Source organism: Ischnura elegans, chromosome 6 (genome assembly GCF_921293095.1).
Source record: "Ischnura elegans chromosome 6, ioIscEleg1.1, whole genome shotgun sequence".
NCBI lineage: Eukaryota > Metazoa > Arthropoda > Insecta > Odonata > Coenagrionidae > Ischnura > Ischnura elegans.
Genome location: NC_060251.1, coordinates 86,089,300 through 86,095,299, shown reverse-complemented (window position 1 = coordinate 86,095,299; position 6,000 = coordinate 86,089,300). Strand labels below are relative to the sequence as shown.

Here is a 6,000-nt window from a genome sequence, read left to right as displayed (position 1 = left end):
CTTGCGTATACATCTCGCACATTTACATTTATCTATGAAAATATCCTTGCCTGCATAATAACAACCAAGGGGACTATATAGAGAAGGCCCAATTCCATCCCATAGAAGGCTGATTTATGTTGCCACTTCGATAGCGATTTCATCGTTTTTCAAAAATGTCCGCGGCGCGGTGATGAGTGCAATGCGATCCACTTTTTTCTCCAATATTTTGCATTACAGTGTTTGTAATTGTGAGGAGTAGTATTGAAGAGTTATGAATTTGATAAATAATATCGTCGTGAATGTAAATTTCGGTTGACATCCTCTAATTATACCTTATTTCCCTGTTAAAATTGGATCAATTTATTCGTCAGCGACGCGAGTTGAGGCTTCAGTAAACACATTTAATGCACCGCACATTTAAGCATATTTAAGAGGTCGATTGAGGATCCTCTATTGTAATATTCCTGCTAAAACTCCTCGACGCCAGACTATAAAAACAAGTGATTCATCGCAAAAGCTTGCGCATCCAGCACGTGCATTCACGTGAAAACATCCGTCCCTGCATAATAATAATTATAACATAAATTTAGAAATGTTTTATTGACGGTGGTGGTAGCTGCGATTGCTGTGGTGGTGAATGTTTGTCGGTATCCGTTGGGGTAGGGGTTCCGGTGTTGTGTGAAGGGGGAGGGACGGTAGGGGGTTGGTAGGGGGGTGGCTTGGAGGGGTGGTAGAGAGAGCCAAAGGGGTTGTGTGGAGGGGGTTGAGGATTCATCCTGAGGAAGGGGGAGTGGCGTTGGGGGCAGGAGGAGGGGAGCAGGAAGGAGAGAACCTGGGGGAGTGTGTGAAAGGAGGCCATTTTCTGCTCGGCGACCGGACTCGACTGTTGAGGGAAGAGAGAGGGAGAGAGTTGAAGAAGACAGGAGGAGTGAGGGCGAAACGTAGGGAGAGAAAGAAGTCAGGGTGGGAGTTTGGGAAAAAGGGCATCCTGGCTCCTTGAGGAATTCACTCCCCTCCTTAACTTTTTTTTCGGCTTTTTTCTCTCGCCACAATTCATTCTTCTCCACGCGCATTGTTAACCTCTTTTCCGGGGTCTTTTAAACAGTGTGTGTGTCCGACTACGGAGAGAAGGGACATATCGTGCCGGGACTGTACCCGGGGTGCAAGACCAAGCAACCGCGAGACTTGTACAACCGCTGTGGTGCATCGTAGTTAAGTGCCTTTTGTGAGGAACGACGGGAGAACACTACCGACACAGTGACTGGAAAAGTTTGTGTTCTTTTGACTCGAGAAAAAAAGGTGGTTTTTTTCTTCCGTGAAACCCGGCACTCTTCAAGGACGTTGTTCTCTCTTGTTGGTGTTGGACCTTGTTGGTTGTTGGTGCTGCGCGAGGTTCGCAAGATCCGTCTGGTGGGTGACGCCGAAGCGAGGACCGTTCGTGAAGAGAGTGGAAGTCGAATTCTTCCCGCGGACAGCGCGTGGCGGCCTTATAGGTGTTGCTGTTGATGCTTCTGGGATGCGGGTTTAAAAGAGGTTAGTGAACTCTCTCCCCTCTCCGCCCTACTCCTTCTCATCCGCCCTTGCCTTCGGAAACAAAAAAAAACACGCTACGCGTGAAAACCCTACGCACTCCTCTCCCTCGAGTTCTTTTCAAGCCGTGAGACTCTCGTCTTACCCTCGTGATAACCATTCCTTCCCTTTTCATCCACAATTAGCCCATATCCCTGCCTCAAATTGGGGAAAAATGTGTCCTATATTACGTCTTATTTCCAAGTTCTGCGATTCAACTCCTTCATGTAACTTTACAGCCTTTATTTAGCTCAATCCCTCGTGTGATAGCGTGTTGTGATTTTTTTACGCTTCCGAGTGTCAGGTGGAAGTTTAATATTCCAATGTTTCTTTCGATGTTTACTTAACGTCTTCGGTAGAAGTGACGTATTCAACCTAACCTATTCAGTTTATTTCCTGCTACAATACACCAATAGTGAAATTTACGCATATAGGTAAGTCAAAAGACAGTATATAACTGAAGCGTTGATTTTGATATTCCGTCAACTTCCGTTGTATGACAACTGACAACCTTCGTATACTTCCGTTGACAAAGAATATATTTGTGTTCGTACATCCGCTGAACAACTCATGTAAAAATATTTATGTTAGTTCTCCCATGCCCTCATCTTTTTCGAGTTCCCGTCTACTTCAATGCATTTTGTTTTCACTAAAGTTTCCAAAACATCTTAATTTTTTGCCACACTTGTGAACAATTTTTCATGTACTTCCGCGTCCGTGTAGCCACGAGAAATTTTCCCGCACAAAACATATTCTGCGACTCGAAAACGTTGTCTGCGTGTTCTGTGTGGCCAAGTTTCCAACCCTTCCTTAAGGTACACTGCATAGTCAAATATTCACGGATCTTTCGAAGGAGCGTGCAGAAAGTAATTGCGAGTATTAATTTCCATCGATTCACTCGGAGAATTTACGAATAATTTCTTCAATCTTCTTGCTGAAACACTTGTCATTATATTTGTCAATCCAGTTCTCTTTTTGGTTGTGATTCTAGTGAAATAGTGTTTTAGAATTTTTCATCGACTCATTTTGAACGGTTGGCAATCGTATTACACCTGTTGCATTTCCCTTTATGAGGACCCTGGATGTAAAGTTTAACGAAACTTTGACCGTTGCAAACGCAACCAATTTTTATCCCCGTTCTCAAATACATCTCCAACCCTGAACTTTTAAACATTTTCTTCGATTCACGGTAAATGTTTCGCTACGTCCTCCGTCCGCTGCGCTAACCACGGGAGATGACTTACCCACGTGGGAATAGCTGAGGACACGCCCATTTCCCAGGCCTGCTCGTTGACTATCCTGTTAATGTGTACCTGCTGAAACTTTGACGCTTTATAGTCATTGAATGGTGTCTCTTTGTTTGGCTAATTAGTTTTTGGGACGGTCAACGGTTCATAAAAATTTACTATCGATACCCACTAGTTAGTGTTCATACACGCATTAGTTCGAATTGGTTGAAGTAGAGCTCAACTCGGACTAATCTGTTTGCGCATCAATATCACATACGAACTAGTTAGTATAACTAAACTATTTACGTGGTTCATCATCGATTTTGCACGATTTTCTGGCGAGTAGATACCTTATCGCGAACATTTTATTCGTATGATTCAGTTCAGACATTTCGAAATCAGTTCTTCGGACTCCTTTTGCTCTCGCAATCTAGACGCTACGTGTTTCGCTTGGACCGAAGTACTTAGCAATTATGAATTCGATCGAGGAAAACCGGTACTGCTTTTATTCACGCAAGTGATTGGCTCTTGTTACTCTCAACAGCAGGGATTGATTAGGTTATTTACGCATTGCAAAATGGCTATGTTTGTGCACAAGTCGATCTGATAAATAGCAATCGAATTTTTAGGATTTTAGAACGGAGAAATCCCAGCCACTGATTCCACTTGACCCAGAAACTTTCGGACGTGAAAAAGATGTAATTTTGTCGTCTAAACCCATAATATTTTATGACATTCTATTGAAAATGTCGCAATGCAAAATAAAAAGACAAAAGTAATGCTCGCAAGTTGCGACGTTGTGACCACAAAACTTTTCTGCTTAACTTATCGTGTAATTCGGTTCCAAAAGGCTTCCCCCGGCTTTGAACCTGGGACCCCTCGGTCAGTTACCCCGCGCTTTACCCAGTAGGGCAGCACTTCGCGCGACCAATCTTGTTATTCTCCCAATCCTCCACGTTTACCTTTCCATCTGTCCAACCGCGGGTTGCTTGCTGCCTTACAATTTCCCTCTTGTTGCGAGAGAAGAGGTACGGGGTTGACTTTTCTCACCCCCCCCTCCTCCGTCCCCCCTGCCCCCGTCTGTCTACGCCCCTTTCTTCCCTTTGAGAAAGGGGAGGGGTTCCCCTTTGGCAGCGAGGCGAAGGTGCGGCTAGGTACTACACACTCATTATCGTCTTCCCTCACTTCGCTTTCCAAGGTCTCACCCCCTCTCTCTGCCTCTGCGCTGCAAGCCGAAGCGGTAGGGGAAGTTTCAAAGCCATAGGCGGGCCTTTAAAACGCACCTGCTCCCCCCTTTGCTCGTATGAGTCGATTCAACTGGTGTTGCACGCGCGGTTACCGTCGGATTGGGTTTTGTCGGCGGGGAACCCACATTTCCACACGGTTATCGCGCTATGTTCGGCTCCAGGGGGTCCCTGGAGACTGCAAAGCATGGTTTACCCTTCGAAGGTGATCGCATTGGCTCAAGAAGGACATATAGGTACTATTACCTACGCAGACACGTCCCGAGAGTGCACTTCATGGTGGCATAGGTGGATAAACAAAAGAAGTGCCTTTTGCGAAAGAGAAATAAATTTTTCTACTTTTCTTTGTAGAAAATTGAATCAATTTTTGGCTTAATCCCATGGTCGTCATTAAGAAAGGTCGAAAGAAAAGGTCGAATAAAGTATGTGTCATTTTCGGCTTTCGTTGTTTAATCAACAATAGCGTCTGTGACGTATCCATAGCCTTTGACTTCCACTGCGTTCAAAGTTGAATTACTTCAACTTTTCTGATAGGTCGATTCGTTCTCTCTTCGCAATCGCTTTCAACACGTACGAGTCGTACCTAAGTTGACTGCACAGGAATTCGAATAGTCAGCCTCCTTGGCAGTCAATTTCGACGTGTAAACCAACCTTAAGTGGAGTTGAAGTGGATCCAATTTGTACGCAATTGTAGTACACCTTTATGGGCATATCCCTTAGCGGCAAAAGTTGATTTAACCAAGCAGGCAAGGAAGGAACTTAATTACATCTTGATTTTTTTATTTATTTTTTTACAAATGAGGGATTGATTTTAAACCAAAAGTTAACTTAATTTTTCCACAAATGAGAGGTGATGAAAAGATTTCACTTTCGACATCGTTAATTCTTTATTTTCCACATCTTTCTTCATGAATCGTATTGCCACTGTTGGGGACGGTGTGTTGATACAATTATCGAGATATTGATTTTAAAACACTGCTATAACAGTAACTACAGCGTGTAAACCAAGCAAGTGTCGGGTGGCCATAAGGGGCGGGGAAAAAATGGAACGGGTCGGATGATTCCCGCGTATGGGGTTGGACGCAGTCGGAGCTTACGTGTCCGTATAAAGGAGTGAGCACGCGAACACAGAATGTGTGTTCAGTTCTCGAGTGTCTTTATCATTTTTCTTCTCCCCCCCGTAACCCGTCTACTTCTCCTTATCTGGCGCTTATCAGAGTAAGCACGAACAAATGAAGGGATGCGGGCGCTGATGCTCAGGGATAGTGAGCTTCCAAGACCCGCCCTCCAACCGAGAAATTGAATCATGGGAAGTGACGTGTCCGAACGTGTACCCTATCGGGAGAGTGAAATTATGGCCCCGCAGTTGTGCTGGTCGTGAATTTATGGATAAGGGTGGGTGGGGGAAGTTAAGGGTTGGAGTTGCCGGTTTCCCAAAATGCCATCGACAGGCATGCGTATCGCATAAATTGGGTTCATTTCAAGTAAAAAAGGTTTCAGGGGTCTTATGAGCGCGGTGGATAGGAGCTTTCATGTAGAAGCGCGTTTACTCTAGTCTTGGTGCAATAAAAATTGTAAAATAACCAGGGATCTTATTCCAATAAGTGGTATAAAAACATAACAAATAGGGAGCATGCTGGCCTAGTAATAAAATGTTGGGCTTCTGATCGCAAATTTCTAATCGGGTTAAAACCTTTGTGCACGCTTTAAATATGAATATTGCAATATTGAATGGCTGATAGTATGGAAGTATCCCCAACCTTTTCCTAAATGTGGGACATTTTCACGCACGTGACTTAATCTAACGTGGGGTCTACCCTCATCTTCGTTCAAAACCAACCATAGGATTGCAACAGCAAATGCGTTAGTAGGTATATTAGAAAAGGGTTTACTTTTTTCTGATGTCTCAGGACCAATTGGTTATTTTAGTCACATCATCATCATCATCACTGGTCAACAATCCTAGGTTTGGTTTG

The 6,000-nt window shown here is 44.1% G+C and overlaps 1 protein-coding gene across 3 annotated transcripts in view; it reads left to right on the top strand.

Moving 5' to 3' along the window:
- Window positions 1–827: 827 nt before the first annotated feature.
- Window positions 828–6,000, top strand: part of LOC124161095 (protein tramtrack, alpha isoform-like) — a 137,724-nt gene continuing 132,551 nt past the window's right edge. For 2 of the 3 annotated variants that reach the window (XM_046537291.1, XM_046537289.1), the window contains exon 1: window positions 828–1,515. The gene's annotated coding sequence lies outside the window, so the exon portion shown is untranslated. The remainder of the gene's footprint in view (window positions 1,516–6,000) is intronic. The other variant, XM_046537293.1, reaches the window with a different exon arrangement.